This window comes from Sminthopsis crassicaudata, chromosome 5 (genome assembly GCF_048593235.1).
Source record: "Sminthopsis crassicaudata isolate SCR6 chromosome 5, ASM4859323v1, whole genome shotgun sequence".
NCBI classification, from domain to species: Eukaryota; Metazoa; Chordata; class Mammalia; order Dasyuromorphia; family Dasyuridae; genus Sminthopsis; species Sminthopsis crassicaudata.
Window position 1 is genome coordinate 291,724,271 of NC_133621.1, and position 12,809 is coordinate 291,737,079.

Here is a 12,809-nt window from a genome sequence, read left to right on the forward strand (position 1 = left end):
AGAAAAAGAAAAAAAAAGAAAAGAAAGAAAAAAGGAAAGAAAAGAAAAGAGATTTAATTAAAAATTAAAAAAAAAAAGAAAAGAAAGAAAAAAGGAAAGAAAAGAAAAGAGATTTAATTAAAAATTAAAAAAAAAAAAAAGAATTTCAGAGCATGAGATCCTGCTTCTCCTTTCTCTAAATTGTTTGGAAATCTGCTCCCTTGAACCCTAATAAGCACATCAGTCTATATCCAGCTTTAGCCTCCCTCTCTAAAATACATTCTAAGGTGGAACAGTCACATCAGGTCCCATATCATTTATATCTTTGCAGTGACTTCCTCCTTATTCAGGAAACTCAGGTCCAGAATTAGGTTTGTCTCCCCAAAGTCTTTCATTTCTCCCACCCCCAGCACAATGTCTGCAGAGAGATGCATTTGGCTCATATTCATTGGCTGAGATAAAACTTCTTCAGTACTTTAAAGTATGATTGGAGGGGATGTGGGACCCCTCTACCCACACTGATACAGACCACAAAAGTACTAAAAGAGTCAATGAGCTTCAAGAGCTGTTGTCACATAAAAATTATCCACCAGTCTGACTTGGAGGTCAATGAGCCTCTCAAAACTCAGGGTGATAGAGAACAGACTTACCTTTCATAGTTGTATGAGGTGATGCAAAATCAAGGAAACAACTTACAAAATGACTAAAATAACATAGAGGGAAAAGAAAAGGGAAGGTTCAAGTTTTATTAATCACCTGCTATGGGGTAAGTAAATATTGTACAGATATTATCTCATTTGAAAACAATACTGAAAGATAGCAGAATGCTAGCTAATCACTACTTTAGACTGACAGGGAGGCAAGCCCTCCCCTCTCAGTATGGAGGAATGCGGAAGACATGGTCAGATATGGCTGATCTGTTGACTGATCTTTTTTATCGGACCACAAAGGACTGGTATGTATTTTAGGGAGGGGGGGGGCTGTTGAAAAGTAAAAAAGGATGTTTTTTAAAAGCATCAATAAAACACACACAAACACAAAAAAAAAAAAAACTAATCCTAATCCAAATATACCACATTCTAGCTGGAAAAAAATTAAGAGTGTTCTGGTCAAGTCATCGAATGCTCTCAAACATGAACACTTCCACTGGCATCCCTCAAAAACAACAATGGGGACTGGGGGGGGGGGGAACTCCCATGGTGTTGTAGGAGAATTGGAGTTGGAGTTTTACTCTCTGGGACTAAAGGCCAACTCTGGCTACTTTCTAGTCAGGTGAGCTTGGACAAGGCCCTAGGCCGCTATGTCTCAGTCTCCCCAAGTGTAGAATAAAGGCTTGATCTAGAGGATCAATGAGGTCTCCTCCAGCTATAAATTCTATGATTCTATTTCATAAAATAACAATTCTTAAGACGATTCTATTGACATTCCAATTTATTTAACTTCCCCAAGAATAAAAGTGATATTGGCCTCCAGATAACATAAAAACCTGGATTTAAACCTAAATATTGGAAAATAATCACAGCGTAACAAAATTGAATTTTGTTCTGGTTTCGGTAATAATGGAGTATTTGAAATTTCTATTTTTACCCCATTGTAGTCAGCATGGCTCCATGGCACAACACACTATTTCCTGATCATGAATCACAAGACCACAGATTTGTAGATCTGGGTGGTATCTCAGAGGTCCCCCAACTCTAAGATCTTCATTTTACAAATGAAGATACTCAGGCTCAAAAGCTTTCAGTGACTGATCCTAGGTCACACAGATCTAAAGTGGCAGTACTGGGAGCCAAAGCAAACCCCAGGATCATGGATTTAAACTAGAGAGAACCTTCAAACCCATCTCCTCAGACCAACTTCCCTCACTTTACATCTGGGGAAACTGAGGCACCAAGTGGAAGAGCGCTATCTCCCCCCACCCCGGGTGGGATGATTAACAGCAGAGACAAGACTCCGTCACGAGTCCCCTTATTCTCAGGCTTCCCAGATGCCCCTTCTACTGACCCATCTCACTTTCTGCATAGTGCCCCAGCTTTCAACAGAACCATGTTTATTAGGTGTGAGCCTAGGCAAGTGAGTTACATAACCTGTCTGCCTCGGGTTCCTCATCTGCAAAATGGGGATAAAAATAGTACACTTAACTTGTCTGCCTCAGGTTCCTCATCTGCAAAATGGGGACAAAAAATAATACCCTTATCCTGTCTGCCTCAGATTTCTCATCTGTAAAATGAGCTAGAGAAGAAAATGGCAAACCCCTCCAGCATCTCTGCCTGGAAAATCCCAAATGAAGTCACAAAAAGGCAGACAACACTGAAATAACTGAACAACAGCAGCAAAATTTAAACTTATTTGAATCAGTGCATCATTCTGTTGGATCCTAATTTGGATACTCTCATCCAGCATGTCAGCTAGCTCTTAAAACCTCCCTTCATTTGCAAACTTAACAAGGAAGCCACCTAGATTTTTATAAAATCAGTAGTAAAAATGTCAGGCAGAACAAGGTCAAGGTCAGATCCCTAAGGCACTCAACTGGAAACTTCCTTACCATTAATCACCGCTCCATGGGTCCTATCATCCTAAGTAACAGTACTATTGCCTAACCCTGTCTCTGGACATTACCTTATCTTTTCCACAAAGACGGCATGAGAATGTCTAGTAAATGTTGTAATGAAATCTAAACACGGCATGGCTACAACACTTCACCTGATCCAGAACACTAGTTATCATGTCCAAAATTAAAAAAAAAAAAAAAAAAAAAAAAAGGAAATGGGATTATCCATCAATTACTAAGTGTTTAATATATGTCCACTATATGCAATATGGCACAACAGATAGAGACTATCTTGAAGCCACAAGATCTGTGTTCAAGTTCCTCAACATATAATGACTGTAAGATGTTGGACAAATCACTCTCAGGGCTTCCCAAGCCTACGGTGATGTTAAATCTCCCCTTCTCCTAGTGGATCAAGGCTAGCTCTTTGGTAAAACTTTCTAATAGTTTTTCTTTAGTACCTTTCATTATAGATCTATATCTCCTCTCCCCAAGTCCCCATACTTGGGTGTGACACAGCCACTCATATATTTTGAGGGGAAGAGTGATAAAGAAAGAAATGTAACAGTAGTAGCTGTACACCCTCAGGCCTTCCATTTTTGTACACCCTTCCTCTCCATTTTTGCAGTCTCCCAATCAAAGCTTCTACTATCTCCATATCTCAGATCTAAATTGGGTATTAGGAAGAATTCATTTAAATTTAAATAATTTGCTCTAAGATGGCTGTTAGTTTCTTAATTCTCCTCAAACTACATTTTTTAAAAAATGTCAGATAAGTAATCCTAATTGACTTTGACTCTATGTAGTGTTGATAAAGGCCCATTCCCCACTCTCACCAAATTTTTCACTGGTAGATTTTCAGGAAGTATAATAAATTAAAATGTTCCCTAAGAGTGGGGAAAAAATATTCTAAGACAAGTATCTAAGTTGGACCATCTTCCTAGGGACTCTGATCCTTAGTACATTTAAGCCATGTGTTATACCATCTATCCTTCTCTACTTCTACACCCAAGATCCTCGAAAAACTATACTTTTTTCTAGCAGGAGCTATGGCCAGACTTAGGGGGGCAGGGGAGAGAGAAAGGATAGAAAGAAAGAGACCATTATTAAATAAGTCAAAGATTGCTAGTATGTCTATTATATTTTCAGAAAGTTAATTTTAAAATTATAATAATTTCATTAATTCCAAAAGCTGAGAAGTATACTAAAATTGTTAGCCTTACTTAATAAAAGGATTAAATATTATTTCTGAAGTTATATTTGTTACTAGCAAACCTGGGATTAAAATTAAAGTTCCCTTATGTTTCTATTCAGTTACTCTATCTCACCACTCAAAACAGTTCCATTTTAATAATCCCAAGAATTATAGCTTAGGTGACTGGGGGTAAGGAGGGGAGGCAGACTGTGCTGAGTGGATCAATTACAGGCAAGGCTCACTTTAAAAGCAGACTATGGCCTACTTGGTATGACTGCGGGGGATTCAGGTCTCAGGCTTCTCCAAATACCTTCTTTCAGAATCTTGCTGACTGAAATGATACAAATTATAGGTATGTGAACTGAATTTAAGGATTTGTCACTGTTTGGAATGAAAATAACCCTGGGAAGAAAGCTATTTTAAGTCTTGCCAGTCATTTTCACTAAAGCCTTGCAGATCTTTCCCTAAAACTATGTTTTGAGGGTAGAACCTTGAAGATAATGGACACCAACTGAATCCAAGGTCAGAAAAGGAAGGTCACTAAAAAGGGGGAACCCCAAGCACTAAGAAAGTCTGTCAAATAGTGAATTTGGGGATCAGAAGACTTAGGACTTTTGTTCCAACTTGTTCTCTGGAAAGTCATTTTACCATGCAGACTGTTTTGTCACCAATAATAATAGTTAGCTAACACAAATAGTGATTAATATGCACCAGGTACTGTGCTATATTATCTCATTTAATGCTCACAAGTACATTTAACCTGTCTGCCTCAGGTTCCTCATCTGCAAAATGGGGATAAAAATAATACACTTAACTTGTCTGCCTCAGGTTCCTCATCTGCAAAATGGGGATAAAAATAGTACACTTAACTTGTCTGCCTCAGTTTCCTCATCTGCCAAATGGGGATAAAAATAGTACACTTAACCTGTCTGCCTCAGGTTCCTCATCTGCCAAATGGAGATAAAAATAGTACACTTAACTTGTCTGCCTCAGTTTCCTCATCTGCCAAATGGGGATAAAAATAGTACACTTAACTTGTCTGCCTCAGGTTCCTCATCTGCCAAATGGGGATAAAAATAGTACACTTAACTTGTCTGCCTCAGTTTCCTCATCTGCCAAATGGGGATAAAAATAGTACACTTAACTTGTCTGCCTCAGGTTCCTCATCTGCCAAATGGGGATAAAAATAGTACACTTAACTTGTCTGCCTCAGGTTCCTCATCTGTAAAATGAACTGGAGAAGAAAATGGCAAACCCCTCCAGTGTCTCTGCCAGAAAAATCCCAAATGAAGTCACAAAGAGGTAGACAACACTGAAATAACTAAACAGCAGCAAAATTTAAGCTTATTTGATTTAGTCCATCATTCTATCCTGTTGGATCCTAGTTGTCATCCAACAAGTCAGCTAGCTCTTACAACCTCCCTTCATTTGCCAAATGCTTTTCATATATTATCTCATTTAAGGCTCACAACGACCTAGGGAAGTAGGTGCCATTATTTTCTCCATTTCACAGATGAGGAAATAGAGGCAGACAGAAGCAAACTGACTTGCCCAGTCATGCAGGTAAGAAATGTCTATTCATTGAGCCACTTTGCTACCCCAATATTTCCATATGAAATGGAATTTAGGAATACTTTTCCTTCCCTATCTTTGTCCCCATAAAGTGGGCCATGTCTCCTTTGGGGTCCTTTTCAGGAGCAGTGGGACAGCAACGCAGGCCAGAAGAAGGCCAAAGTTACAAGACAAAGGGAAAGCACACAGGCTTTGAAGATCTCCTTCATCTAATTCTCCAAGGGGTGTTTAGTGGGGTGTATGTTCAATAAGGCTTCTTGGAGCCATGAGTGAGAGTGGGATGAGGTGGATACCAAGGGTGAACGAGCAGCTCTGAAAAGCCTGGAAGCTTTCACCCCAGAGGTATGAATAACCCATATCACCAGTGGACACCGAGGTCTTTCTTAAACCAAACTGCCTTCAAAATCCCATGGGCTGGCCACGCTGTTCCAATCCAAACGTACACTTGCCAAAAGTACTCACACAGGATGAGTGCTCATGGGGTGGTCAAAAGAAGCAACTCCAGGACATTCCGTAGCTCTCTCTGAAGAACTTTAAGACTGTTTGGATGCCATGGGAGGCTGGTGCAGGATGCCCAACATGGGGTACCTCAGAAGGTGCCAGGCTCTCTGATCAAATCAGAACTGAAGGAGCCCAAAAGAAATCCAAGAGAGTGCACCCCACATGCTGACATTTGTACCATGGCAGAGCACTCCGAGCTCCTGTTGGTCCCATCGGCCACATTCAGACCCTCCATGACTTGGCCCCAGCACAGGGATGTCATTTTGGTCTTCTGCCTGGCCAACCAAGGAGCAACAGGGCAGCCCTTCTGCTCCAGCCCCTCCACGTAGAGCACTCAAGGAAAGCATAGGCCCACAGGTTCTCAGAAGCAAGAGCCTCCTTCCGGCCTAATGACTCCACTCTAGTGCAGAGAAGGCCAGATGCCCTAGGAACTCGGGCCAAGTCACTCACTCCTGCAAGTGTTAGTGTGAAAATCAAAATGAAAATCACATCTTTACCCACCTTAAAGGTTCTGTCAACTCAGCTCTAACAACTTATGTGAACTGATGCTAAAGGAAGGGAGCAGAACCAGTTATAACCTTATACACAGATGATCAACTATGTTGGACATGGCTCTTTTCAGGGCAGTTCCAATGGTCTTGTGATGGAGAGAGCCATGTGCAGCCAGACCATGACGACTGAATGTGGATCACAACATAGCATTTTCACTTTTTTATTGTTAGTTTCTTGTTTTTTTCTTTCTCACTTTTTTCTCTTGATCTGATTTTCTTGTGTAACATGATAAATTGTGAAAATATGTTTAAAAGAATTGCATAGGTTTAAACTATATCAGACTATTTGCTGTCTAGGGGAGGTAGGAGATGGTGAGGGAAGGTGAAAAATTTGGAAAAATTTGGAACATAGGGTTTTGCCAGAGTGAATGCTGCAAACTATCTTTGCATATATTTTGAGAAACAAAAAGCTATTATTATTCAAAAAAAACAAAACAAAAAAAAAAAACCTTTAGCTCTAACCACTGCTATTATTGTAAGCCCAGCAGGGTTATCTGGATATACAGTTAAATGAGTCATACATTCCTTACCAAGACTGAACAAACTGTGGCATATAAATGCAATGCAATATTTGTATGTAATAAGAAATGGTGACTATAAATAATTCAGAAAAACATGGAAAGATTTTATGAACCAATACAGAAAATAAACAGAACCAAAACAAAATCTACTTACTTCAAAAGTACAAATGAAAAGCTAGAAGCCAAAGTAAATAAAACACCAATGGGGCTCTAAAAAAGAGATCATGAAACCTACATCCCTCCTTAACACAGGTGAGTAACCAGTCCTGGGGCAAAATGATATATGTATTTTTATCAGACATGGTCACCATGTATACATAGGTTTTGCTTAATTGTTTTTCTTTTTATAAAAGAGTTCAGTCTCTAGTAGGAAGGATGGTATTTCAAGAAAGAGCTAATTTAGGGGCAGTTAGGTGAAACAGTGGATATAACACCAGCCCTGATGTCAGCAAGACCTGTGTTCAAAGACCCCATCGTCCTCTCTCTAGATGCAGGTAACTCAAACTTAGTAACTGTGTGACCCTGAACGTGTCACTTAACACCAACTGCTTCCAAAAAAAAAGTTGATTTAAAAGCAAAAGCCATCTACAAGCCTTTTTTTTAGTCCATCTAAAATTATGAGCAATATTTTAATAAAGGTCCATTCCAATTTAGGAAGAGATAGACTTCCCATACTCACATTTTTTTTAATTAAAGCTTTTTTATTTTCAGAATATATACAAAGATCATTTTCAACATTCACCCTTACAAAATCTTGTGTTTTAAATGTTTTCCCTCCCTTCTCCTCACCCCCTTCCCTAGATGGCAAGTAATCCAATATATCCAAACTCACATATCAAAAAAAGTTTTTTTTTCTTAAATGAAAAAGAAATATACTGTATTTGTTTGATTTTCCTAAATTTTGTTAATACTAGCAATTATGATATTGTGATTATTCAAATTAAATCTAAAAGCAAAAGTCCACTGTTTGGGGATTCCTTTTGGAAAATAGATAGGCCTAAATAGTCACTATCCAGCTCTAAAATTCTGCAGTCAGTTTCATATATCTTTGTCAAACCTCTGGTTATACTGATTTCTTTTTTTCTCAGGATCCCAGAAAAAAACTAAAATAGGAAAAGGTAGAGCAGGAAGGAGATCTAAATAAGCTTGTAGAATATTTTGAAAGAAAGATTCAAATTAAATTCTGTTCATTTGTATGGGATGATGACTGAATAAGGTTCAAATCAGTCTTATTCAGCCATCATCCTGTACAAAAAAGGAGAATTGAATTGACTGATCTGATCAACAACTTGCTTACCTTCATACAAAAACAGACTGAAAACTGGAAGGGACATTTGCAGTCTGACTGTACCCAGCCAAGCTCCTTTGCTGATGATGATCATCCATTTCCTGTCCTGTGAGAGCTGGTGTTCCTCAGCAATTTGTCCTGATGCTCTTCTCTTTGTACTACATGATCTCTCTGGAGACTTTATCAGCTCCCAAGGATTCAAGTTTCATCTACTGATTCCTGAATCCATGTATCCAGCCCTGACCTCTTTCCTGCATGTCAGTCGCACATTAAGTGCTTACTAGATCTCACCTCCTAAATGTCTTACAGGTATCACATTACACAAGGATGTGCCCCACCTACAAACTTCCCATGCAAAGTCCAAAGGGTACCTTAATTGGCAACTCATCTTCCCAAACACGCAGAAATTATTCCCAGATCTTCTTTCCTTCATCCCTGATCAGTCGCCAAGTCTTGTCAATTTTATATCAATAGCATCTCTAAAATCAGTCTCATTCTCTTCACTCTCATTACAGGTGAGTACAGGTAAGGATCCCAGTTTTCCCACATCCCCTCCAGCATTCATCATTATCTTTTCCTGTCATTTTAGCCACTCTGAGAGGTGTGAAGTGATACCTCAGAGTTGTCTTAATTTGCATTTCAGCTATTTTTCTAAATGAAAAGTCTTTGCCTTTTAAATGAAAAGAACACAACAGAGCACACTGTTCTCATGTGGAAGAGACTGGTTCCATAGCTAAAAAAGTTCAATGGAGCTAGGCAGGGAAAAGTTCCATAGCTCTGTGGGGTCCAGGCCGGACTATGTTTAATGGAAATTTCACAACCAGCTGAACCACCCTGAAGTGGTTCAAGTGAAAAGCCATATGGGGCAAAGACAACGTGCTCAGGGGAGAGCAGTGGGGAGCAGACCCAGTGGGAGCACAGCCAGGATACGGCAGGGCTCCAGAAGCACTGGTGCTACGACTTGTCCTGCTACCCAGGTATCTTGGCTACACGTGTAAGCAAAACCACATTATGTGTCCCTACCAAACATGCTCCCTCTGTGTATACCTCTTTGATGTATATTATATTTTAGTTTTATATGTATGTATATACTTATATATGAATGAGATATAAATATCAATTTATTGATTGACAGTATGGGAATCTGTGGGAAAATATGCTCTAAATTTATGGGAGAAATATTTTGGCAATACTTTTTTAGTATTATTATACCTTTCATTAAATACCTTTACTCTAAATTATGTCCTCTGGCTAACTATTTTTTTTAATTATAGCTTTTTATTTACCAGATACATGCATGGGTAATTTTCCAGCACTGACAATTGCCAAGCCTTTTGTTCCAACTTTTCCCCTCCTTCCTCCCTCCCCCAGATGGCAGGTTGACCATTACATGTTAAATATGTTAAAGTATAAGTTAAATACAACATATCTATACATGTCCAAACAGTTATTTTGCTGCACAAAAAGAATCAGACTTTGAGATAGTGTACAATTAGCCTGTGAAGGAAATCCAAAATGCATTGGGAATTCTATGTGGTGGTTCATAGTCATCTCCCAGAGTTCTTTCGCTGGGTGTAGCTGGTTCAGTTCATTACTGCTCTATTGGAACTGATTTGGTTCATCTCATTGTTAAGAGGGCTTCGTCCATCAGAATTGATCATCATATAGTATTGTTGTTGAAGTATACAACGATCTCCTGGTCCTGCTCATTTCACTCACTCTGGCTAACTATAAATGACAAACACTTGGATGGGGAGTTGTAAGTTATGATTTTTTGGGCAGATATGGCCTGGAAAGTACTTATCCACTGGGCTACCTGGCTGCCTCCAGGTACTTACGTCAATATCTAGAATAACAATCCCCTCAACTCTGCTCAAGTGACACCTCTTCCATGAAGACTTCCTTGCTTAATCTCCAAAATCACTCATTCAACATTCATTAAGCACCTACTGCATACTAGGCATTATGCTAAATCCAGGAAATATAAAGGAAAAAAAAAAAAAAAAAAAGCAACATTTCCAGTTCTCCAAGCTTATTACTCTTTCTTGCTCTATGTTCTTTAGCCATTACTTATCTGTGCATACTCTGAATCACGCCAAAGAGAATATAAATTCAGTTATTGTTACCTTTTTAATTCCTAGTCCATCCAAAGGGCTTAATAAATGTATGTTGAATTATTGTGGTTGACAGGTCATTGGGTCCAAGCTGATCAATTTCAAGAGGAAGAAAAGGGGCCCAGAAAAAGGAAGTGATCTGCCCCTGGTCACAAGAATAGTAAGCAACCAGATCTTTTGACTTCCAACCCAGCAGCCTCCATGCTGACCCAAAGCCTAGAATCTGTCAAGAGTCGTTTTCTGATTCTTCCGATGCACAAGTGAGAATGTTACATAACAACTGAGCCATAAAATAAAGCCCAAGACTTAAAGGGGGCCCACGCCTTCACTGGCGGAAGGGCTGGAGCTATGACACAATGCCTATGTTTTCAGACTCTTGGAGGATCAATCAGTTTTGCGACTTTTGTTGCCTCTTTTTTTTCTTTAAAAAATAGAATTTGTTATATCAGATAGGACACTAGACGGAATTCTGATGATGAAAAAATGAAAGAGAAAAGAAAGTCTTTTGTTTTTAAAGAAAAAGAGTCTCTCTCTTCTCAACAAAACATTAATCCGATACAATTCCAATAGACGTGGGATGGAAAACACTATTTGCCTCCAGAGAGAGAACTATGAATTCCGAATGCTGGTCGAAGCATACTGTTTTCAGCCTTTTTAAAGTATCGGTTTGCTTTTTCCCTTTTGTTCCAACTTTTCTTTCATAATATGATTAATATGGAAATATGTTTAAAAGCATTGTACATGTATAGTCTCTGTCAGATGGCTTGGTGTCTTGGGAAGGGTGAAGAGGGAGAAAAGAAAAATTTGGAACTTAAAAAAGTCTTACAAAGATGAAAACTGAAAGCTATCCTTATATGTGATTGGAAAAAAATAAGATACTACTGAATTTAAAAAAACAAAGTTGTGTTCTGTGACTCCCCACAAAGGCCACGACTCTGAAGGCGCCGCCTGCTTCCATGAGCTCTGGGAGGACCCAAGTCTTGGCCACACAAGGCACTCCCACAAAGTGGAGTTTAGAGGGGCCTAGCGACGGCCCTCCAGAAGCCCGGGGAGGAAAGCCAGCCCTGCCTCTGATTTGGGGGCAGAGGAGGCTGCAGAACTGATGGGCCCATGACTGTCTCCCATAGCAAGGGCTCCTCCCGGCAGACCAGCCCGGCCAGGTGAGGCAGCTGAGCCCTGGGGTGGCCAGGGCTCCCACCAAACTGGGAGGAGAGCTCAGGTGGCCTCAGGCCTCAAGCCAGAAGCCAGGCAGCCCTCCTGAGGGAGGCAGGTGGACCCGAGCAGGGTGGGTGCCCTCACAGAAGCATGGGCCGCCCTGCCTGCGGGACCTGGGCCGGGGCCTTCTCCCGGGGTCTCCCTTCTGTAGCAGGGACCTCTGCTCACAGGACCTCTTCCCCGCAGGGGGCCGGGGCACAGAGGGCTGAGATGCTCGATCCCGCCCCAGGAAAAGGCAGAGGGGCACAGATGTGGAGACTGAGGCCCCGGCAGGCCCAGGAGGAAAGGGCTGGACTTGGAAGCAGGCGGTTAAAGAGAGATTTCCAGTGCTGCTCTTTAGAGCCCAAGCCCTCATCACCCAGTGACAGGTGGGGGGAGGGGGTGCTACCCCGATGGAGCTCAGCCCTGGAAGCAGCGGGCCTGGGTTCCAATCCTGCCTCAGACGCTTGCTGGCAGCGTGACCCTGGCCAAGTCACCCAACCCCAATGGAGAGGAAACTGACGTGACAATCACCGCGTGAACACCATCTGGCGCAGGAAGGGGTCTTAAGGGAAGTGGAAAGGGGGGCCCAGAGAATGGCAGCTCCCAAGGGCGGAGCGGAATTCGAACCCAGCGCCCCGGGCGGGTCATCCAGCCAATGCGGGCCTCAGTTTCCCCTCCGGATGTGATGGTCCCCGAAGCCCCCCTAGGGGAGGGGTGGGACCCGGACCCCCCACGCCCGTGGGCCTCAGTTTCCCCGTCGGGCTGAGTTCAGTGGCTCCCTAACAGCGCCCCCGCCGGCCTCAGTTTCCCTCCCGGCCCTACCTGGCAGGCGCTGGGGGGGCCGGCCCCGCCCCCGCACGAGCCGCGACCTTCCCTCCATCCTCACCTGCCCGGGCGGCGCTCGCTGGGGGCAGCGGTCAAGGCCCCGTGGGGAGTCGGCGTGGCCCGGCTGCGGCCCCCACCCGCTCCGCCGTGACAGCTCCCGGCTCGGCCAGTGCAGGCTGCCGGAGAGCGCGAGCGCGCCGCGCGCCCCCGCCCCACCCCGGCCGCGTGCGTCGGACACGCGCGCCCCTCCCCGCCTCGGCCCGCCCCGGGGCCCGGCCTGGCCGCGCGCAGCCCCGCCCCGGCCCGCCCCGCCCGCGCTCGCGCCCGACTCCGACCCTCCCGCCCCTTTCCCTCCGAGGGCCTCGCCGAGGCCCTGTACGCATGCGCCGAATCCGCGCTCCAGCTGTTGCGGTCCGGCTACCTCAGCCGCGGGGATGGGCCGGGAACTAGGAGTCCCCTGATGATGTGGCGCCTGGGGCGGGGCGGGGCGGGGCGGAGCGCGAGAGCCTCCGCCC

At 42.9% G+C, this 12,809-nt stretch overlaps 1 protein-coding gene across 4 annotated transcripts in view; it reads right to left on the reverse strand.

Annotated features, from left to right (window-relative positions):
* Positions 1-12,809, reverse strand: part of SLC41A2 (solute carrier family 41 member 2) — a 131,891-nt gene that overhangs the window by 118,142 nt on the left and 940 nt on the right. The window contains exon 1 of one of the 4 annotated variants that reach the window (XM_074271464.1): positions 12,356-12,518. The exons of 1 other annotated variant lie outside the window; for it this stretch is intronic. The gene's annotated coding sequence lies outside the window, so the exon portion shown is untranslated. Of the gene's footprint in view, positions 1-12,291; positions 12,519-12,809 lie in introns of those variants that run through there. 2 more of the 4 variants (XM_074271463.1, XM_074271459.1) reach the window with 2 other exon arrangements.